The following is a 25,070-nucleotide window of genomic DNA, read 5'->3' on the forward strand; positions in this document are numbered from 1 at the left end:
TAAAAACAAGCAGAGATTACAGAGGCTGCTAGAGACCGAGGTGTTCCTCTAAAGGGCTGGCACACAAACTAATTTGGACTCCATCCCTCAAAATTCCAGCACCAGGAGCTTTGGGAGACCCAGACACATTAGGGGAAGAATGGATTATCTAGCATCGGGGTAGGAATTTGGGGGTGGCTTTCTTCCAGACAGGGGTACTTGCAGGGGTCATTTTTCCTGTGCTAGGACTTCCCGATCGCAGAGTTGGCTGGCAACCATATCTGAGTTTCCATCAGCATGACTCACACTGTTGGCTCAGCCCTGGTGATTCTCTGAGACCCTGTCCCATCCTATTTGCAGCCCCACCCAACCTGTTTGTAGTAGCTTTTACATGTGAATGGCCTGTCCTAGCTGAGGCTTCCGACTTCACTAAAATCTATCAAACAAGCTGCAGCTGGCATCAGCGTGCCCCAATAAAAGGCCCAAGACTTGGCACTAGAACCAGCTTGCCTTGCTTCACAGCTGGGCCTTGCTTGGGAACTTCCTAGCCCCGTGGTCGGCAAACTGGGGCTCACAAGCCACATGCGGCTCTTTGGCCCCTTGAGTGTGGCTCTTCCACAAATACCATGTGCAGGCGCGAATGTACCGTGCGATTGAAACTTTGTGGCCCATGCACAGAAGTCGGTTTTCGGCCTGGGCGAGTCTATTTTGAAGAAGTACTGTTGATATTTCGCTTTGCTGACTACTGAGTTTGCTGACCACTGTCCTAGTCCATTACAAATAGCAGCCATCTGTGGATCTCTCTGTAGCTCCTGCTGGGTGGCCCTAGGTAGTGACTGACTTTGCACCTCCCTGGAGGCCTTAGTTCAGTGGTCCAGGCCCTGGCACCTGGTGGACAGCTTCAAACCATAGCAGGTTACAACTTTACACAGCTATAAGTGACACACTCAAGGGGCAGACTAGGCGAGCACCAAAGCCCACTGAAGCAAGTCGTGCTCCATAGGAGTGTCTCCTGCATAGCAGCTCTTCCACTGTAGTTGCAACTGGTCCTTAAAGCCAATTGGCCTGGAGGTCAACTCCTCTCAGTGAGGCTAACAGCAATCAAGGATCAACTATAAGGATCAACACCTAGAGGGCCCAGCTCAGATGACTGGGGAGGCTGAGCCATTGGGCCCTACAGGACATCTACTACACAAGACCACTCTAAGAATTTTAGAAGACATTGCAGCTCTAACTAACACATAGAAACAAACACAGAAAAGCAGCCAAAATGCGAGTTTTGATTTTTAGATTAAATTATTGATAGACTAGAGGCCCGGGACATGACATTCTTGCACTTGGGGAGGGAGGGTCCTTGAGCCTGGACTGTGCCCTTTAGCAGTCTGGGAGCCCTTGGGGGATGTCCGACTGACGACTTAAGAGTGGGCCTAAGCCGCCAGACGGACATCCTTGGCGCTGCCGCAGAGGTAGGAGAGGCTCCCGCCACTGCTGCTGTGCACGCCAGCCATCAGCCAGGCTTGTAGCTGAGCAGCATTCCCCCTGAGCACACTGATCACAAGGGGAAGCTCCTGCATTGAGTGTCTGCCCCTGGTGGTCAGTGAGCATCATAGCGACTGGTCGTTCTGCCATTCGGTCAATTTGCATATTACCCTTTTATTATATAGGATTAGAGGCCTGGTGCACAAAATTTGTGCATGGAGGGTGTGTCCCTCAACCCAGCCTGCACCCTCTTCATTCTGGTACCCCTTGAGGGATGTCCGACTAGGATCGGGCCTAAACAGGCAGTCGCACAACCCTCTCACAATCCAGGACTGCTGGCTCCCAACCACTTACCGCTTGCCTGCCTGCCTGATTGCCCCTAACTGCTTTCTGCCTGCAGTCTGATCACCCCTAACTGACCTCCCCTGCTGGCCTGATTGCCCACAACTGCCCTCCCCTGCCGGCCATTTTGTGGCGGCCATCTTTGACCACATGGGGGTGGCCATCTTTGTGTGTTGCAGTGATGGTCAATTTGCATATTACTCTTTTATTAGATAGTATATGTATTTGTTGCCAAAAACCGATAACTTTTGTTTTAGAAATGTAGACTGAAATGCTTCTGTGAATCTAGCGTTCAAAACAATAGTTATAAGGTTACTCAAAGATCTTCATGAGACTTTCAAGGGACTCAAAGAAAGCTTCAAGGGACTTAGGGAGACTTTCAAGGATCTTAGCAAGAATGTCAGAGACATTAAAAAAAAAAGACCAGTCAGAAATTAAGCATATACTAAATGAAATAAAGAATAATTTATAGGGATTCAATAGTAGAGGAGAGGATTCTGAAAATGAAATGAACAATTTAGAATGGGAGGAAGCAAATAACACCCAATCAGAAAAGCAAAAAGGAAAAAGAATCCAAAAATATGAAGATAGTATAAGGACCTCTGGGACAACTTCAAGCATACCAACATCTGCCTTATGGGGGTGCCAGAAGGAGAAGAGGGGGAGCAAGGTATTGAAAAGTTATTTGAAGAAATAATAACAGAAAAATTCCCCTACCTGGTAAAAGAAATAGACTTACAAGTGCAGAGTCCCAAACAAGAGGAACCCAAAGAGGCCCACACAAGACACATCATAATTAAAATGCCAGGGTTAAAGACAAAGAGATGATCTTAAAAGCAGTTAGTTACCTACGAGGGTGTGCCCATGTCACTGTCAGCTGATTTCTCAAGAGAAAGTTTGCAGGCCAGAAGGGAGTGGCAAGAAATATTCAAAGTGATGAACAGCAAGAACCTACAACCAAGATTACTCTACCCAGCAAAGATCTCCTTTAGAATTCAGGGTCAGATAAAGACCTTCACAAAAAATAAAAAGCTAAAAGAGTTCATTAACACCAAACCAGTATTATATGAAATGTTGAAGGGCATTCTTTAAGAAGAGGAAGAGGAAGCAGAGATAAAAAAAAAAAAATATGAACAATAAAATGGCAACAATACATATCTATCAATAATTGAATCTAAAAATCAAAATAAATGAGAAAGAAACCTAATGAACAAAATAAACTGGTGAATAAAATAGAATCAGAGGTGTGGAAACATGGAACAGACTGACAAATCTCAGAGGGAAGTGAGGGGGGGAGATTAACCATAACCTTACCTATGGAAACAGACAAAAGGGTGGTGAAGAACTGGGGTGGAGCAGGATGGGAACTGGGTGGAGGGGAACAATGGGGGAAAAAACAGGCACATCAGTATACTCTCAGCAATATTTTTTTTTTTTTTTAAAGAAAAAACCTGGGCAAGGTAATGACATGACAACAAATACATTGCAGAAAATTAATGAGGTAGGGCAGCGGTTCTCAACCTGTGGGTTGCGACCCCTTTGGGTGTCGAATGACCCTTTCACCGGGGTCGCCTAAGACCATCGGAAAACACACATATAATTACATATTGTTTTTGTGATTAATCACTATGCTTTAAATATGTTCAATTTGTAACAATGAAATTGGGGGTCACCACAACATGGGGAACTGTATTAAAGGGTCACGGCATTAGGAAGGTTGAGAACCACTGAGGTAGAGGATGAATGGCAAGAGAGGAGCCACAAGACAAGTACAAAATTTACTGCCAAAGTTCAAGTAAGATGTGATAATGTCTAAATTCAGACAGTAGCAATGGACAAGAAAATCAATCAGTGATTAGGAGGTAGCGACAGTAGGATATGATGATTGTTAGATAGGGTGAGAGAGAAAAAGAAATCATCACTTTCAAATAAAGAATACAGAAGAATGAAGTTAGGGGAGAAAATGATAACTTTTGTTTTAGAAATGTAGACTGAAATGCTTCTGTGAATCTAGGAGATACTGACTGATAAGACACAGGACTCTGGATCTCAGGAGATAACATCAGATCTAGAAATACTTACCCGAGAGCTGTTACTCTATAGGTGGCAACTGAAATTAGGAAAATGAATGAGATTGTGAAAAATTCTTAGGAAGAGAGAAGAGCTAAGGGCAGACTTGAAGAGGTGAAGACACAGAAAAGAGTAAAAGTAAATGATGGAGGCAGGCCTCCTTAGAGCAAAGAGGGATGACATCCAGAGCACAAGGGGTTATACTAAAGAGAGGTGCAGCACCTTTTCTCTAAGTCATGGCAGGAGGTATGAAGCTGAGAGCATTCATGCATAGCAGCCTATGTTTTTTTCTGAAATAGGAAGTAAGGACTACCTTGAGAGAAAAGGAGATGGGACTGAGGAAGGTGCAATAGGCACAATTATAACACTTGTTTCACTTGCAACTACCTTTTATCTATCTTCCCTGATGGGTTCTGGGCTCCAAGAAGACAGAGCATTGGTGTGTCTTATTCATTCATTGCACCAAAAGTGTTTGGCGCAAAATCAATGCTCAAATATTGTATTACATTTTTCTCTGATATTACTCAGAGGAAAGAAAAGTTTCTCAGATTAGTCAATGTGCAGATCATCTTTTAATGAAAAATAGTTACTGTGGATAACCTAGTAATAATGATTTTCAACTTAAAGCTAGATATAGGTTCCTATACATTATGAACCAAAATTAATTTACACATACAAGCAAATACAAACATAGGCACTGAAATAACAATTACTCAGTATCATCCAAATGTTTGTTGGTTATTACTGTAATTATCAGCACAAAAGCACAAAATTGTTTTTTAAAATCTTGTAGAAATGCTGAAATCACTAAGACTACCTCCCATCGTTCTCAGATGCCATATGAAATCACTGAATTAACCCACTGGTTTACAGGGCAAGTGCAGAAGGGGTGGGGTGCACCAAGAAATGGAGCTGACAAAAAGTTAATAACAAAGACAAGGACAAAGCCAAAGGACTAGAGCAGTGATGGTGAACCTATGACACGCGTGTCAGAGGTGACACGCAAACTCATTTTTTTGGTTTATTTTTTTTGTTAAATGGCATTTAAATATATAAAGTAAATATCAAAAATAGAAGTCTTTGTTTTACTATGGTTGCAAATATCAAAAAATTTCTATATGTGACACGGCACCAGAGTTAAGTTAAGGTTTTTCAAAATGCTGACACGCTGAGCTCAAAAGGTTCGCCATCACTGGACTAGAGACTACACCAGGCAGGTGAGAGAAAAGGAGCTCACGTAAACAAAGGAGGGAGAAGAGCTGGGAAGTAGGCCAAGAGGGAGGGTTTAAAACAGCCATGGGCAAACTACCGCCTGCGGGCCAGGCCCCCGTTCGGTCAGCGGAGCCGAAAGAGCCGAAAGAGTGAAGGGTTCTCTTGCTCTCCCCTCCGCTTCTTCACCAGCAGCAGTGTTAACATGTATTAGTTCACACAAACACTCCATCCATGCTTTTGTTCCAGCCCTCCGGTCCAGTTTAAGAACCCATTGTGGCCCTCGAGTCAAAAAGTTTGCCCACCCCTGGTTTAAAATGTCACAGTCTTGGGTAAGAAGGTCTAAGACAGTGGTCGGCAAACTCATTAGTCAACAGAGCCAAATATCAACAGTACAACGATTGAAATTCCTTTTGAGAGCCAAATTTTTTAAACTTAAACTGTATAGGTAGGTACATTGTTATTAATTTAATTAGGGTACTCCTAAGCTGGCCTTTGCTAAAAACGTCCTCAATCTGATTGAGGTACGTTCGCTGAGGTCGACCCCTTCCAACTCTCCCATCCACACTCGGTCTTGTATACTTGTTTCGTCTATCACTAGCACTAACCACTGCACAATGGGACTGCTGACTGACTGGCTCACTCAACTTGTGCATGAATCGCGTGCGCCTCCCCAGCGCTGCGTATCCCACAGCCCGCCTGCGCCGCGGCTCCCGTCACCCAACTGACACCCCCCACTTCTTCTAACGCCACTTCTTCAAAATAGACTCACCCAGGCCAAAAACCGACTTCTGCACATAGACCACGAAGTTTCAATCGCACTGTATGTGCGCGCCCGCACGTGGTATTTTGTGGAAGAGCCACACTCAAGGGGCCAAAGAGACACATGTGGCTCGCGAGCCGCAGTTTGCTGACCACTGGTCTAAGAGAAAGTATAACTATGGGTACTTGTTTTAGCTGAGGTTCTTGCCCCAAAAGAAGCCTGAGACAAGAACAGGAGTCCAGGCAAGGGGTGTACTCCAAAGGTGACCCCAGAAGAGAGGTACTGAAGAAACTGAACCAGGAAAGAGAGAAAAGCCAACCTCAGGATACCTGATTTACTGTAGTGAGTTCCTGGAGGCTTGATCTTGCTGGGAAGTTTTGAGAAGTGTATAAAAAGTCTTCCCACAGGAGGGTCAATGTGCAGAAATGAGTTTTATCAATTCCAGTCCCCACTGGTAAATTTGTGCCAAGGGAAATTAATTTCCCCACACTTCCAAGAACTACAGTGCATTTGCCCACAAAGCTACTGTAGAAGGCCACAGACAAGAGAGCTTACTAGAGAAGCCCCAGGTGTTGAAATAATGGAGGCAGCACTCAAGGGAAGATGCAGTCAACCAACATTGAGTCACAGAAATGTTCCCAGTAGCAGTGGCTGGAATCAGAGGGAAGGCCAGGAGGATTGGGGACAGACTAGGTTTCTAATACAGTACTCAAAGGCCACCAGAGTTGAACAGGTCAAGAAAATTGCTAGACCAGAGTGTAAGAAGTATCATCCTACAAACTCTTTTTAAAAAAAATATATTTTATTGACTTTTTTACAGAGAGGAAGGGAGTTAGAAACATCGATGAGAGAGAAACATCGATCAGCTGCCTCCTACACACCTCCTACTGGGGTTGTGCCCACAACCAAGGCACCCTTGACCAGAATCGAACCTGGGACCCTTCAGTCTGCAGGCCGACGCTCTATCCACTGAGTCAAACCGGTTATGGCACATCCTATAAACTCTTGAGGCCCCCTAACGATGAGAGGAATTAGGGAGCTGATTTAAACCAGGCAATTCACATACAGACACATCATCCTATTTAATCCTATATAATAAAGAGGTAATATGCAAATTAACCCTCACACCCTCACAAGATGGCTGCCTACAACCAGGCTGGCAGGAGGGTTAGTGAGGGATGACCAAACAACTAAACAAGCAGGCTGCATGGGGCAACCAGGCTGGCGGGGAGACTGTGAGGGGCGACCAGGCTGGCAAGGTGGGGGAGTTAGGGGCAACCAGGCAGGCAGACAGGTGAGTGATTAGGAGCCAGTGGTCCAAGATTGTGGATGTCTGGCAGTCAGATATCCCCTGAGGGGTCCCAGATTAGAGAGGGTGCAGGCTAGACTGAGGGGACATCCCCCCCATGCACAAATTTTGTGCACCGGGCCACTAGTATATAATAAAAGGGTAATATGCAAATCTACTGAACAACGGAACGACCAGTCGCTATGATGCGTTGCGCACTGACCACCAGGGGGCAGACGCTCAACACAGGAGCTGCCCCCAGCCCACAGGCCCCAATCATCTGATTGGGGCCTGCCGGCCAGCCTCTCAGTCCCTTGCCAGTCCCTGGTTGGCAGACTCTGATTGCTCAATGGGGAATGAGGATCTAGGGGTGGGTGGCAGCGGAGGCAGGCGGCGCCAGGCCAAGGCCCCACCCTGCTGGTCGCCCCACACACAGAGGGTGACCAACGTTGGGGGACGGGGATGGTGAGTGGCCAACCTCTTGGTCCCTCCCCCCAGCCAGCAGGCTCCAATCGCCCGATGGCGAACAGGGAACCGGGGTAGGTGGCAACAGGGGCAGGGCTGGGGAAGATGGCCCTGATCGCAGGCCAGGCCTAGGGACCGTACCCGTGCACTAATTTCATGCGCCGGGCCTCTAGTATACATACTACTATATTTAAACAAATATAAACAATCTTTGCTTAAAAGATTTAGTACTTAAGACATAAGTAGCTCTTACCCGTCTACTATAGATATGTACAGCTGAGTTGCCTTATGAATTATCTAAACGTCATTTCTTCATGTCCCCTTACTTAGTACAGTATCTTAATATTTAATAAATGAAAAAACTATGGATAAAGGTAACTGGAGATATTATGAGTTCTCAAAAAACAAACAAACAAAAAGGAACAGAACAGAAACCCCAGAAATCTGCCCAAGCCATTAAGGGCAATTAATATTTGACAAAGGAACACACACAATGAAATTAAGACAGTCTCTTCAATAAACGGTGTTGGGAAAATTGGACAGATACATGCAAAAAAATGAAACTAAACCACTAACTTACACCATACAAGAAAGTAAACTCAAAATGGATAAAAGACTTAGGTGTAATTAGTGAAACCATAAAAATCTTAGAAGAAACTACAGGCAGCAAAATCTCAGACATCTCTCGTAGCAATATGTTTACCGATACATCTCCTAAGCAGTGGTTCTCAACCTTCCTAATGCTGTGACCCTTTAATACAGTTCCCCATGTTGTGGTGACCCCCAATTTCATTGTTACAAATTGAACATAATTAAAACATAGTGATTAATCACAAAAACAATATGTAATAATAATTAAAAAAAATATGTAATTATATATGTGTTTTCTGATGGTCTTAGGCGACCCCTGTGAAAGGGTCGTTCGACCCCCAAAGGGGTTGCGACCCACAGGTTGAGAAGCGCTTGTCCTAGGGCAATGGAAGCTAAGGAGAAAATAAACAAATGGGACTACCTAAAAGTAAAAAGCTTCTGCACAGCAAAAGAAGCCATCAATAAAATGAAAAGGGAGTCCACTGTATGGGAGAACATATTTGGCAATGATACATCTGATAAAGGGTTAATATCCAAAATATCTGAGGAACTCATACAACTTAACAAAAGGAAGACAAACAATCTCATTAAAAATGGGCAAAGGAACTAAATAGGCACTTCTCCAAAGAGGACATACATGCCAAGAGATATATTTAAAAAATGCTCAAAATCACTGATCATCAGAGATGCAAATTAAAATGACAATGAGGTATCATCTCACACCTGTCAGAAAGGCTAGCATCGACAAATCAACAAATGACAAGTGTTGGCGAAGATGTGGAGAAAAAGGAACCGTAGTTCACTGCTGGTGGGGATGCAATCTGGTGCAGCCATTATGAAAAACAATATGGAGTTTCCTCAAAATATTAACTATGGAACTGGCCTTTTCACCCAGTGATCCCACTTCTAGGAACATATCCTAAGAGAACCAAAACACCAATCAGAAAGAACAGATGCACCCCTCCCTATGTTCATAGCAGCACAATTTACAATAGCTAAGATCTGGAAATAGTCCACGTGCTCATCAGTAAATGAGTGGATAAAAAAGCTGAAGGACATATACACCATGGAATACTATGTAGCAGTAAAAAAGAAGCATCTCTTACCCTTTGAGACAGCATGGAGGGACCTCAAGAGTATTATGCTAAGTGAAATAAGCCAGTCAGAGAAAGAAAAGTATCACATGATCTTACTCATATGTGGAATCTAATGAGCAAAATAAACTGATGAACAAAATAGATCCAGAGACAAAGGAACATGGAACAGACTGTGGAATCTCAGAAGGAAGGCTGGGGAGGGTGGGAAGTATCAATCAAAGAACTTATATGCATATATGCATAACCCATGGACACAGACAATAGGGTGGTGAAGGCCTGGGGTAGCAGGGGGAGAATAAGGAGCGTTAGAAGAGGTCAATGGGGGACATATGTAATACTTTCAAAAATAAAGGTTTAGAAGAAATAAAATAAATAAAATAAAATATTTAAATTAAAAAAAATAAAATGCCAGTAAGCTTAACAAGGGCAAGCAAGCCCACCATTGTCATGACAGAAGTTAAGGGTATAGACCAGCAATTTCAAATTTTGAGCCACAAGAATTTTTAAAACACGCAATACCTGACTATTTAGTAAGGAGCACTGACCTCTTTTCCCTTAGATAGTCAAATAAAAAAAAAAAATGATAAAAGCCCACACAACAATAGCCATCCAGTGTGAATGAATCAAAATTTTATGTATTTGTTTGGTCAGATCAGCAAAAAATATATTTTTTGGTGTGCTGCAGAATTTTAGTAATTAGTTTATGTGTGCCATGAGATGAGAAAGGTTGAAAATCACTGCTGTAGGCCCAGATGCCTGAATTCAAATATCTATCAATGACTAACTAGGTAGGTGATACCGGAAGTTATTTAATCTGGGCCCCATTTTCCTCTGGAGACAATGGTTGCATATAAGTATAACCAATGGACACAAGACACTGGGGGGGGGGATTTATAGAGGGGTAGCGGAGGCTGGGGGAGGTCAATGGGGAAAAAAAGGAGACATATGTACTACTATTTGTAATACTTTAAACAATAAAATAAAATTTTAAAATCCTAAAAAAAAAATCATAGGGGTTATGTAAAGTTTAATTAAGTTGATAAATTTAAAACAACTTCTGCTACATTGTAAGCACTACCTAGTGTTTATCATTCTTAATACACATTATAGCTGGAGCTCAACAACAACTTATTGAATAAAGAAGTAACTATGTTTAAATGTTTACCTTTTTTTCAATCATAATTATAATCAGAAAACTTTGGATTGATCTATTTTAGGAGAGACAAGATATGGAATAAAAGATAAGGTATAAGGGTTGGAAATAGCACAACTGCAAACAATGTTGATTATTATTACCACTCACATAGTACTTATTTTGATACAATATCACAACCTTATTATACTGCATATGTTTAATCAGATGCTAATTATTAATTAAATACTAACTATATTAGATACTTATTTTAGGTTCTACACCTATGTAAGATTAACCCCCTTTCCCTCTTTTCTAAAGGGTGTCCCAAAATTCACGCAAGAAGTAATTTTGATAGAAAACACAGGTTTATAATTAAAAATTGTATATTTTTTGATTCATAAAGTACACAGTATAGGGCAGGGGTGGGCAAACTTTTTGACTCGAGGGCCACAATGGGTTCTTAAACTGGACCGGAGGGCCGGAACAAAAGCATGGATGGAGTGTTTGTGTTAACTAATATAAATTCAAAGTAAACATCATTACATAAAAGGGTACAGTCTTTTTTTTTTTTTTTTTAGTTTTATTCATTTCAAACGGGCCGCATTCAGCCCGCGGGCCGTAGTTTGCCCATGGCTGGTATAGGGTTATGTATGGAATAGCATATCGGGTAAATGGCCTCCAGGGCTTTGCTGGCACATACACACTCTTCTGTTGAAATTTTCCATGACTGTTTTTGCATAAATGTGGCCGAATTTCATTGATACAGTGCTCAATTTCCTCCTTCAAGGTGTGGGTGGTCCTGGGCTTGTTGGCATAAACCTTAGACTTCAAAAAACCCCAAAGAAAAAAGTCCAACGGCGTTAAATCACATGATCTGGGCAGCCAATTCTGATCACCAAAACGGGAAATTACACGACCAGGAAATGACTCATGCAGTAATTGAATTGTTTCTTGGGCTGTATGGCATGTGGCACTGTCTTGTTGAAACCATGTCATCCACATCCATATCTTGCAATTTAGGCACAAAAAACTGAATTATCATGTCGCGATAGAGAGCACCATTAACTGTTATTGCCTGAGCAGCTGCATTTTTGAAGAAGAATGGTCCGATGATGCCTCCAGCCCAAAATCCGCACCAAACAGTGACACGTTGTGGATGCATTTGTTTCTCAACAATCACTCGTAGATTTTCTGAACCCCAAATGCAACAATTTTGTCGATTAACCAAGCCATCAAGATGAAAATGAGCCTCATCACTGAAGATGATTTTGTTCGAAAAATCAGCATCCACTTGTTGTTCCATAATCCATTCAACAAACTCTATTTGCTGTGCGTGGTCAGTAGGCTTCCGTTCTTGAGTCAACTGAACTTTGCAAGCAGCACTCTCACAAACTGCTTCGATGTTTTGTGTTGAACGACTTGTTGAAGGATGGCCAGAGTGTTTAAGATCACTAATTGATCCAGTCTCCCTAAATTTTTTAATTAATCTCTTCACAGTTGATGAAGTTAAATCACTATTCCGACCATATTTTGCATGAAAATTGCGAACTGTAGCTGCCAAACCTTCATTATTTTTAAAATATTGCTCAACAATGAAAACGCGTTGTTCTTTCGTGTAGCACTCCATTTTTAATAACCCTGAACTGTCAGCTGTCATGCTATCTTTTCTTTTTGTTGGCAACACTTTATGGCACAAATGGCGTAAAATTCAAATCTTGAGTGAATTTTGGGAAACCCTTATGTCTATGGGTCTGTTTATTCTTGCTAAATCCCTTCACCTTTTTCGCCCAGCCCCCCAACCATCTCCCCTCTCATAGCTGTCAGTCTGTTCCCTATCTGTGAGTCTGTTTTCATTTTGTTAGTTTATTTTGTTCATTAGATTCCACATATCAGATGCAACTGTAAATTTCCCTTATTTTGTGGGAAATGCCACTGTTCTAGTTATCTACTATTACATAACAAACTGCCCTCAAACTTAGCAGCTTAAAACAACAACATCTATTATATCCTGTAGTTTGAGAGTTAGGAATCTAGGAGATTCTTAGCAGGTGGTTCCGGCCCAGGGTCTCTTCCAGGTTGCAGCCAAGCCATCAGCTGGGTTGCAGTCATCTGAAGGCCTGACTGGGGCTGGAAGGTCTGCTTTCATTCCACTTTGCCCCACGAAGAAAGCAATGAGATGGCAGAGCATAAATTGAAGGAAATGTGAAAAATCCTACTGATCTCTAAGGATACCATCAAATGTGAGGGTGAGAGTTGGGGGTGAATTCATTCAGAGCCAAGAGCACCTTTCTCCTTACAGCAGCAGTTCTCAACCTGTAGGTCGCAACCCCTTTGGCAGTCGAACGACCCTTTCACAGGGGTCACCTAAGACCATCCTGCATATCAGATATTTGCATTATGATTCATAACAGTAGCAACATTACAGTTATGAAGTAGCAACGAAAATAATTTTATGGTTGGGTCACAACATGAGGAACTGTATTTAAAGGGCCAGAAGGTTGAGAACCACTGCCTTACAGAAAGACCAATTAAAACTCAAACTTTTCCCCACCTCTGTCATAGCCCAAATAATAAGTTAGAGTTAATAATTAACAAAAACTTAGCAGAAAGGATGAAGGGGGGTGGCGGGGGGACAGAGAACAGGAAAGAGAAGATAAGATGCTAAGTATTCCAAGGCAAAGATGCAACTAAGTACTTATTTGAAATACTTTCCATTCACTGTGGGTAAATAGAATAAACAGTACCCTGAACTAGAAACTTCCTAAAATTCACTACTCCCACCAAGAAGAAAAAAGGCTTCGAGACTAATGAGCTCCAACAACAAAGGTTTGGCCGCTCCAAAGCTATAGGTTCCCAAAACAATGTGAAATCTGAGAATAGTTCATAACAACACCAGATACTTTAAGAAAATTACACAATAACAGACTGAAGACAAAATACCCATCTTCTCCAGGAAAATGAGCATATGGAAGGTCAATTATCACCACACAAGTGCAAAAGGAAGATAAAGAATGGATATAGAACATATCCTATATAATAAAAGCCTAATATGCTAAGTGCCCAGTCATCTGGTGACTATTCGACTGTTCAACCAATCAAAGCATAATATGCTAATGATATGCTAAGGCTGCTCAACTGTTCGCTATGACGTGCACTGACCACCAGGCAGCAGACAATCCAACCAGTAGGTTAGCTTGCTGCTGGGATCCAGCCCATTGGAACTGAGCAAGATGGGCCGGGCACGCCCTGGAGCCCTCCCACAGTCCTTCCCCAAGTGGCCAACCTCCTGCATCCCTCCCCAGCCAGCCGGCCGGCCGGCCACGATCACCCCGATTGGGTCTGGGTGAAACAAGGCCGGACACGCCCTGGAGCCCTCCTGTGGTCCCTCCCCGGCCCCAATTGTGCACCGGTGGGGTCCCTCGGCCTGGCCTGTGCCCTCTCACAATCCGGGACGCCTCGGAGGATGTCGGAGAGCCGGTTTAGGCCCAATTCTGCAGGCCACTCCTCTCGGGAGGGCGCCAGACACAGGGCTCATGGCTGGCGAGCACTGCTGCACCGGCACGAGCCTCTCCTGATCTGGACTGATTGGGCGTGAGCCCACAGTAGGCGCAGTGGGGTTAGGCGCAGTGGGGCCATGATGAGTGGGAGTGGCAGGTAGGAGCTGCAGGCAGCATTGGACTATGGTTTTCGGCCCGATCCCCACAGGCCACCCCGAGGGACCCCACCTGGGCACAAATCCGTACATCGGTCCTCTGACTGGCAAATAAAAGGCCTTGAAGATCACTGAAAGTGGGGGGATGGAAGGGCATGATACTTAACTATGAAAAACTTCGAAAGGACAAAAAGTAAAAGAAAGTGGAGAATCTCTGAACATCTAGATCAGTGGTTCTCAACCTTCTGGCCCTTTAAATACAGTTCCTCATGTTGTGACCCAACCATAAAATTGTTTTCATTGCTACTTCATAACTGTAATGTTGCTATTATTATGAATCGTAATGTAAATATCTGATATGCAGGATTGTCTTAGGCGACCCCTGTGAAAGGGTCGTTCAACCACCAAAGAGGTCGCGACCCACAAGTTGAGAACCGCTGATCTAGATGCATTCATTATGCTCTTCAAGGAATTTAAAAAATCTCAAGTAGGTCTTTTATGATAAAAAATGTAACTGGTGGAAAAATATACATAGGTAAGAAAGGAAATTTAAGTTGAAATCCTCTACAGAACTTATAAACACTGGGAACAGAATCATGACAGGAAGAGGAGGCTTAACCATACAGAATGCAAAATAATACAAAACAATTAGATGCATTTTTATACAATCAATGGTGATCTAATGAACAGACAACTGGTATACCACCACCATTCCCAGAAAACGATAGCCTTATATAAAAAAAAAAAACAAGCATTAAATTTAAAAAATTGGTGAAGGGCACAAAATAAACTCCAAAACTACAGAAAGGCAAACTTGAAATATAAGCAGAAAAATAAACTCTTTAAACAAAGCTATAAGCCATTTTATTAAGCGCTGGTCCAAAATGAACATGAAAAGTTTCCTGAACTTAATTCTTCCCAGTTCCTCCTTCCACTCAAAAGACATCACCAAGCAATTGATATTCTTCAAACAAGCCTAGTGAGCTGTTTCTTCATTATACTTTTGTATGTCTATAGAATATATAGATGTTGCCTTTCCCTTTGAGTAGAAAAGAAAAAGTTAGTAACTGTTTCAGTTGGGAAATTTTACTTTGAGGCAAATTTACAAAAATAACTATGAATTGAGCTAGCAAAAAAAAGTTATCCATAAGCACTTGAAAGCACAATTTCTTCCACATAATTTCAATTAAGGAGAACTGTAAACTAAGTTCCCAAATTGTGTAATTTTATCCACTTTTTAAGTGGGCCACTCCAAAATTCTTACTTAATCAAAACTTTAATAAATGTTGACCATGTCATTTGTCACATTTCCTCTCTGTCTTGTAGTGGAGTAGAACAAGCAGTGCTGGGTATGATTTAAATATGTAATAAATGTTTTAAAACCTAACTAGACATAGGGAAAAATAACTTTCTCATTTTACTCAGTAGTAAGCTGGGCATAATATCTACCTCAGAACTGTTTTAAGCATAAAATATGACCATGAGTGTGAAAGCTCTCAGCAACAAATATCTTTATAGTGATGTGCAGATCACAGTTTACTTGATTACTGAACTTTCTTCTTAGTTTCCTACTCATTCACTGGTCATAGGTTTCTAAACGTAAGAAACCAAGTGTCTACTTAGTAAAAGGTTCTCAATCTTTTAAAACCCATGCTTCTTTAAGAAGCACAAATCCATCGCCTATTGTGTTTTTGATGTGTTTCCCTAAAATAACATTAAATGCACTTTTTTAAACTAGTCTCTTCCTGCAATAATGAAATATGACCCACCATCACCTTTTAAAGAAGCACTAAATTCATAATATGAAATGTCATACATAAACTATAAAATATTGGAGCGCTAAAAAATTACTGTTCCTAATTTCATAGAGTATGAAAGCTAAGTTGTTTACATATTCATTCAATAAACTTATCACTGACATATGACTTGCATACTTCAAACGGTATATTACCCAAATTTTTTTCATGTAAATACTTTCCTCATCACTCCACTGAAACTACATTATCTACAACAAATACTAAATAAATAAAAATTAAATACTAACTTTTCTTCTACCTGTCTGGCTTTATTTTGGCCTTCATTGACTCTTCATCTCTTCTCCAACTACAATATGCAAAATTAACTACTCCATTCTTTGTGGTACTAAACAGTACCTAGCACAGTGAATGACAAACCTTTAGTGATGCTCAATAATAAAGTGTTACTTTAATTCTATTATAAAACTTCTATTATCACTAATTGTATTTGTGTCTGTGAACCTCATCAGACTAGAACTGGAGGCAAGAATCCAGGTCTTCAATAATTTTTTTTTGCATCTTAATCCTAGATTTATTCAACATAATCCTTTTACTCCACCCAACAAAGTATAAAATTTTTACAAAAATCAATTTTACAAGTACTCTGATCTCCCATTTTAGAAGTAATCAAACAATATTTGCTAAATCAGACTAGATTCTGCTTTGTACTACACTGTCCTTTAAATATGTCACCCATCTATCCACATATTTGCTCTTACCTTTATAAGCTCCTCTACAAAACCTTCCAAAATCACTTACTCCAGAGCTGATCTTTTTCTCAGGATCTATTAAAAAATATTATTTTATATGGTACATTGTGTAAAATATTCTTTGGTACTTGCTATGTTTCCCTAGACTGAACATACTTATCCCAACTCCACAATACTGGTATACTCAACAGCAAGGTCCATGACAACTTCTTGCTCCTACACTTAGCACATTTTTCAGGTAACTGGCACTCACTATACAGATAGATTAAAATGTAATGTACAACAGAGGTACAAGCTAACAAAGAGCAAACAGTAACAGATTTGGCTGTTTAGCATAAGCAGGCTTTTTTTAAAATTTTTTATTGATTTTAGAGAGAGGAAGAGAGAGACATGAATGTAAGAAACATCATGCAACCTGGCTGGGGGTGGAAACAGAAACCTGGGTATGTGCCCTGATCGGGAATCAAACCCTCCACCTTCTGGTGTACAGGACAATGCTCCAACCAACTTAGCCACACTGCCCATGGCAGCAGGCTTCCTTTAAAAGGATAATTTGGCACAGCACCTCCCCCCTCTATAGTGATGACACAGAAACTGGTTGTTCATTGGAGAAAGAGAAGAGCTATATATATATACTCTGCAGTGCTCAGGTCAAGCAGCAGCTACCTTTCAACTCACAGAATGTGGGAAAGGTAGAGACCACTACTTTCTGGCATAAATGCAGAAACCAAAGCCTTATTTGAAGGTGAAGTATTTCCACTAATGTCATAGAGAAAGTCAATGGCAGAACTTGCACTGAAACCCGTGTCTCCTCTCTCCCAATCAAGAAACCTTACTGCATCAAACTGCTTCTCTAATTATCTCGAAAGACTAGTCAGTCTGTCCTTAAACCATACATGCCAAAGGGAAAACCCACAAATACCCAAGTCACTCATTGAACTGTCACACAAAGGAATTAGAAACTGGGGAAGGGAAATCCTTTTGTAGACTCCTTTGCATCTTCCCAGACCTTGACTACCAAGTGTTCCCAAGTTCTCCTTGGCCCCTTTTAACTGTACACCAAGCATGTCAAACTTGCAGCCCACAATGACTATTTTTGTGGCCCAGCCAATATAACAGTATGTAAGAAACATTTTAATAAAAATTTTGTAACTTAATTTTTACAATACCCTGTTATACATAATCTATATACGTAAAAGCCCAAGCGACTGTTCGACCAGTAGCTATGACACGCACTGACCACCAGGGGGCAGACACTCCAACCGGTAGGTTAGCTTGCTGTTGGGGTCTGGCCCATTGGGGACTGGGAGACAGGCCAGACATGCCCTGGAGCCCTCCCACAGTCCCTCCCTGGCCCTGATCCTGCACCAGTGGGGTCCCTCAGCCTGGCCTGTACCTTCTCACAATCCGTGACCCCTCAGGGGATGTCCAAGAGCCAGTTTCGGCCGGATCCCCACAGGCCAGACCTAGGGACCCCACCGGTGCACCAGGGCTCTAGTTATTAATAACAAACAACATTCGCTAATGACTGATTACTATAATCATGTTGCATTCATTTCCCTTCCTCACCTTACACGCAGGCGCACCATTTCTCTCCACTAATACTAGCAGCAAATATTTTAGCAGCCGATTGCCACATCATTAGTCTTGGACTGACTTGTTTGGTGTGCCAAGAGGAAATATTTCGCTTTCAGAGAACAAGAAAAATAGGTTTATTTGCATTGTGCTTATTAATTTGTGTAGTTATTCAGTGCCTGGTAAGTTAATGTTCAAGAAAAAATATTAATTTTTATTAAAGTGTTCTATTATTTTATGTTAATGATTACTCACTTATTTCAGCCCTATGTACGAAGTATGTCTCTGTCAAAATAAACCTATGTTTCTATTAAAATTGAAACTTTTGTTTTTTGTGGCCCACATAAACTTAAACCTTGTTTATTTGGCCCCCGATAGCTTTTGAGTTTGACATGCTTGCTCTGCACCAGTGATTCTCAACCTTGGCTGCACATTAGAATCACTTGGGAACTTTTTAAAATCCTGATTTCTGGGCCTCATCCTCCAGAAATTGTTTCTTTGTTACTAATATTGTGGCCCCAACCCATAACAAAGAAACAGAATTTCCGGAGGATGACGCCCAGAAATCAGGATTTTAAAAAGATTACCAGGTGATTCTAATGTGCAGTCAAGGTTGAGAACCGCTGCTCTACATTCTCCATCGGTGTTTTCACCTGCAGCCTATTGCTTCATCTAGCAGTTACAGATAAGAATTACCAACCAGACTTTTTTGTGTGTGTGCTGCCATTCTGCACTCTAAACATCTCTACATATGTATGTCCCATGCACACCTTAAAAAAAACCTTCAGCATTATAAATTCATTCACCCTCAGTCAACTAGATCACTCCCTTGTGGTCATATTGCCTACCTTGGCGAATGGCATCATCTAACCAGAAACTGTATCACTGGATTTCTCTCATCTCCCTTACATCAAACTCCAAGTTTTATCAATTCTCCCTCCTAAATTCAGTAGTTCTTGTACCCCCAACCAAATCATTTCCTATACATTACAATGATCTCCAAAGCTTTTTGACCACTCAACTTTATTATTAAAAATATTTTGAGCATACATACAGGCACCCAAAATATACGCATATTTACATATAAGGTAAAATACATGTATATCCACAGCAATATATAAGATATTATAAACCTTAATAAAAACATTCCTGCAGTTCAAGAACCTACATTTTAGAAACTGTATAATGTCCCTACAGTAAGAAATACACATACACAGACACTGCTTCAAATAGCCATTTGAAACACTTTCTTTGATTCACACACACACACACACACACACACACACACACTTCACGATGAAATGATATACACATGCTTTGGCATATTGGTAAAAATAGTTAACCTTATCTTGTAAAGCCACAGACAAAAAATAAAATTTCAAGGTAGTTGACTTCTAAAAACCCACGTTTTATTATTCTATTAATAAAACTTAACTCTGGCCTTAGCCGGTTTGGATCAGAGGATAGAGCCTCCGCCTGCGGACTGAAGGGTCCCAGGTTCGATTCTGGCTAAGGGAACATGCCTGGGTTGCGGTCTCCCTTCCTCTCTAAAATCAATAAGAACATATTTTTAAAAAATAAAAATAAAACTTCACTCTGTAGAACAAACTCTCCAAAAATTCATCTGGAATATAAAAAAAAAAGACCCCGAATAGCCACAGCAATCCTGAGAAAGAAGAACAAAGTTGGAGGGATCACAATACCAGATATCAAGCTATATTACCAAGCCATGGTTCTCAAAACTGCCTGGTACTGGCACGAGAACAGACATATAGACCAATGGAACCGAACAGAGAACCCAGAAATCGACCCAAGCCATTATGCTCAATTAATATTTGACAAAGGAGGCAAGAGCATACAATGGAGTCAAGAGAGTCTCTTCAATAAATTGGTCAGATACAAGCAAAAAAATAAAACTAGATCACCAACTTACACCATACACAAGAACAAACTCAAAATGGCTAAAGGACTTAAATGTAAGACGGGAAACCATAAAAATCTTAGAAGAAGCCACAGGCACCAAAGCAGTAGACATTTGTCGTAGCAATATCTTTACTGATACAGCAACTAGAGCAATGGAAACTAAGGAGAAAATAAACAAATAGGACTACATCAAATAAAAAGCTTCTGCACAGCAAAAGAAACCATCAAACAAAACAACAAGGAAGTCCACTGCATGGAAGAACATATTTGCCAATGATATTTCCGATAAGGGTTTAATCTCCAAAATTTACAGAGAACTCATACAACTTAACAAAAGGAAGATAAACAATCCAATCAAAAAATGGGCAAAGGATCTAAATAGGCCCTTTTCGAAAGAGGACATACAGAAGGCCCAGAGACATATGAAAACATGCTCAAAGTCACTAATCATCCAAGAAGATGCAAATCAAAACAACAGTGAGGTACCATCTCACACCTGTCAGAATGGCTATCATCAACAAATCAACAAATGGTAAGTGCTGGTGAGGATGTGGAGAAAAAGGAACCCTCCTGCACTGCAGGTGCAGTCACTGTGGAAGACAGTGTGGAGTTTCCTTAAAAAGTTAAAAATGGAACTCTCATTTGACCCAGTAATCCCACTTCTAGGAATATATCCCAAGAAACCAGAAACACCAATCAGAAAGGATATATGCACCCCTACGTTCATAGCAGCACAATTTACAATAGCTAAAATTTGGAAACAGCCTAAGTGCTCATCAGCAGATGAGTGGATGAAAAAACTGTAGTACATCTACACAATGGAATACTATGCCGCTATAAAAAAGAAGGAACTTTTACCATTTGCAACAGCATGGATGGAGCTGGAGAGCATTATGTTAAACGATATAAGCCAGTCAGAGAAAGATAAATATCACATGATCTCACTCATATGAGGGATATAATGATCAACATAATTTAATGAACAAGAATAGATCCAGAGACAAATTGTAGGGGAGGGAGGGGGAGTTAGAGAGTAACCAAAGGACTTGTATGCATGCATATTAGCATAACCAATGGACACAGACACTGGGGGGGGTGAGGGCTAGGGGTAGGGTCAATTGGGGAAAAAGAAGACTTAGGTAAAACTTTAGACAATACAAATGTAAATTAAAAAAACAAAAAACTTGACTCTGTAAAAGTCTTAGAATTAGCCAACTTTAAAAAGATGAGAACTTTACCAAATACAGTTTGGCTCCTTTTGCACACAGCTCCTGAAAGAAGATACCACATTTTTTTCACTTGTCTACTGAAATAATCTAAGGCTGCTAATGTTCTGGGTTTTATGAGCTGCACCTCCTTTAATAGAAGTACATACTATCATTTTTCTTTTTTTAGTTTTCTACATCTACAGATACTATTTCAGGACCCTTTACTCTTCCCTACCCTTACCCCTGTCAAAGCATCCTTCCTACCCCAAGACTCCCACCTCTGCAATACACAAAAACCCCACAATATACAGCCAATGTCAAAATAAACCTAATACAAGAGATATTTACATATTTGCACAATATAATCCTCTAGCATTTTACCAACAACCTGACTAATCCTAACTTTCCAACAACAGTCCATGTGAATCCTCTCAGATAATTTCAGCTTGTTACATAGTCAGAAATTTAAATTCTCAGAATTCAAAGTGCTGAATTTTTTAGCAGTTTGATGTTTAAACTCATCACTCTAGCACTGTAGTTAAGAGTAAACCAGTGCTCTTACAGGATATTAATGAAAAATCTTCTGATAGAATATTATACTACTCCCCCATGCTGTGAGCCACATTTATTTGACAAGAGGCCAAACAATAAAAGATATTAAGTGGCAAGCATTCCATGAAAACCAGCATCATGTTAAACTATTTGATTAACTTTCGTTTTATAGAGTGACCAGATCTGAGTCCCCAGAGTCGCTTACAGAGTTAGGAATGTATTGACACCAATATAGAACTACATATTCATTCAGTGAGGGTAAATAGGGGCAGATTTTAATTAGTGACCAGAAAGTTAAGAAGAAAGCTTTTTAAAATTACTAAATCCAGTGATTTCAATGTTGTTGATTCTATATTTTTCATGTGCAGAAAGCTGAGGGAGATTAGAAAACAATCTTAATATACAACTTAACATTCTTTTTAAAAGAATCAACATTACAAGAACTTAAGATTTTAGGTCTGTGAAGTCAACATGGATGACCTTTCTAAATTAGAGTTTATTTGCTTTTTATTTATAGAAGTAAAGTATGAACCACATCCCGTGTTTTAAACTACTATTCTAATAATGTCTTCCATTTTATACTGAATTTTAGGATAAGTAAAATGACTTTCTCCTCAAATGCCTGTAACCAAAAGACCACTTTGTTTCATCCATTTCCTCTTCATCACTGCATCTTCACTTGTTTAATATTGATCAATGAACCAAAATTATTTGAAAATATGAATATAGTGGGACTCTTAGATAAGTCCCTGTCCCCTCTGCACCTTAATGTCCACAAATGTACAAATGTACACTAGATAACTTCCAATTAAAATTCCTTAATAATTCCTAAAAGTGATCAATTGTGTGATCTATTAGAAAGGCCATAAATAGTTTAAGAAAGATGCCTAATCAAAATTTATTTAACATGTTATTTCTGTGCCATCAAAACAGTCAAAAACCAGGAAGCAATTCTATGCACCTAAATATCTATGTGGTATGCAGGCCCAAAGAAACCTTACCAGTGAGGGTATCAATTACATATTGAGTTTTAAAAATCTTTTGTTATACCAAGAAGAGATGAAAAGGTGTCAACTTTTGATCATACACTCCAAGTGTTTCACATTTTACATCTGATTTTTACAACTATACTGTAACCTGTGATTCAAACATGGGCTATGGAGCTAGACCCCATGGTTTCTCCATTCAAGGCTAGATGACCTTATACTCCCTGTGTCTCAGTTTCTTCATTTGTAAAATAGGATAAAACAGCAACTACTTCATTAGATCGGTTCCACGATTAAATAAGAAAATACACATAAAATGCACTGAGCTAAGCATGGCCTTCACTGTCATTATTACAGTGATTATTACTTTTATTATTAATGTAAGTATTCTTGTTCCCATTTTAGAGATGCGGAAACGGAAGCCGAAAGTATCATTTACCAGTGATCCCACCAATTAGTGCTAGGTTTTGACTCAAAAGCACAAACTTGGTAAAATAAAAATTGTTTAGGCATAAAATACTTGTACTGTTTAAAACACCACTTATCATTATGAAGCATAAGAAAGGACACGCAATACACAGGATCCGGCAGCGACGGGCACTAAATCTCCCGGAGACCCAGGGGGACGCCCTGCGAGGACAGGACGCGCGTCGTCGGCCCTCCGCGGGCGCTGGCCATGGCCGCCGAGGCCCGCGACACCCCACGCCCGCTGCGCCCCCCCCCACCCCGCCCACTCTCTGGGCCTGCCGGGCCGGGCCCAGCCCACACTCGCCCCGCCACAGGCGGAGGGCTGCACCGACTCCACTCCGAGAGGGACGAACAAGCCCCTATCCTGGAAGCTAATCACCGAACTCAACGTGGAGCAAAGGAAAAGCAGCCGACCTCAGACTGGAGGAGACGCGGCCCGGGCGGGTCTCAGTCCCAGCGGCCAGGGAGTCCCCGCTTCTTCGCCGGCTCGCGCCCCGTCGGCCGAGGGAACGCCCTCGGCCCGAGGTCCCTGGCCCACCGGAGCCCAGCCACGCGTCCGGCGACGACCGCTCTGAGTGGCGGTGTCAGGGTGGCCGGTGTGGGGTCCTGGTACTCCGCAAGCAGCCCCAAGCCCCGAAGTGACAGCGCCCAGACCGGCCGCCCTCCCCTCGGAAGGCGCGGGGCGGGCTCTGCGCCTTCGGGCGCCGGCGTCTGGGCAGCGAGGGGCGGCGGGGAAGGTCCGGAGGACACGGGCGGCCCGCACTTCCGCTCCGGTCCAGGCCACCAGCCCCGCCGTCCAGCACAAAGGTCCCTGCCGAGCCGCCCTCGTACGGGAGCCCGAAGCCGCCGCCCGCCCAGCCCAGGTCCCCACCTTCTCCGGGAGGCGTCCGGTCCCGCGCGGTGCGCTCGGGCCGTGGCTTGTCGGCTCCCGCTCGGCCTCTCCCGCGGTCTGGCGCGGCCTCTAGATCTCGGGCGGGGCGGGCGGCGGCTCTTCCTCCTCCTCCCCCACCTCCTCCTCCGGGCGAGAGGCGGGGACTCGCGGGCCGGAGCCGCCTCCAGGCCAGAAAGGACCCCTACGGCCCTGCCTTCTCGAAGCGCCCCGCCCGCTCCTCCCGCTGCCGCCGCCGCCTCTCCCTCCGGAAATGCATTCCTCCCGCGCCGCGTCAGCCGCTGGCCGCGCCGGGCGGGAGGAGGCGACCGGAAGCCGGAGGCCGGGACAAAGGAGTGGGCCCGGTGGGGAGCGGCCCGCGGCGGGGGAGGGGGTCGCGCCTGGCCGGGCCTGCGCGGTGCCTCAGTTTCCTGTGCCGAGGGGAGGGGTGTGGGGTGAGGCGTGTGCACCGCGCTCCGGCTTTCCAGCTGGTCTTAGGTTCTGCGTCCCGAGGCTGCACGTCTCTCTAACAGCCCACAGTCCCGTTGCCCTGGACTCACCCGGTCCCTTTAGCTACAGGAACTTGGAGATGGTCCCCTAACCTGTAGTGGTTCATGGGGCCCCAAACGTTTCCCTTTTGGAAGGGAATTAGGTGAAACCAATATTGTTTTCCCGGAATGACAGTTTTCTTGACTTGGGTCTGTGAGGAAGGTGAAGACTTAGAAAGAAGATGGGTACCGAGAATGATGGAGGTGAGGAAAGTTTTAGAGAAAAACTGCCGAGTTGGGGAGCTGCTCTTGTGAGATTAATCGGCTGGTCCATTTATGGGAAACATGGATGAGAAGGAAAAGTTTCATCCTTAAGAATACAGTTTCTACTTATCCTCACTTTTTTTTAGTAGTGGACATAGGGAC

General features: G+C 42.4%; 1 protein-coding gene across 1 annotated transcript in view; it reads right to left on the bottom strand.

The window, feature by feature from the left end:
* The window catches only part of ITGB1 (integrin subunit beta 1), a 62,774-nt gene extending 38,326 nt beyond the window's left edge, over window positions 1–24,448 (bottom strand). The window contains exon 1 of the mRNA XM_081100801.1: window positions 24,160–24,448. The gene's annotated coding sequence lies outside the window, so the exon portion shown is untranslated. The remainder of the gene's footprint in view (window positions 1–24,159) is intronic.
* Window positions 24,449–25,070: the final 622 nt, after the last annotated feature.

Source organism: Myotis nattereri (assembly GCF_964212035.1).
Source record: "Myotis nattereri genome assembly, chromosome: 1".
NCBI classification, from domain to species: Eukaryota; Metazoa; Chordata; class Mammalia; order Chiroptera; family Vespertilionidae; genus Myotis; species Myotis nattereri.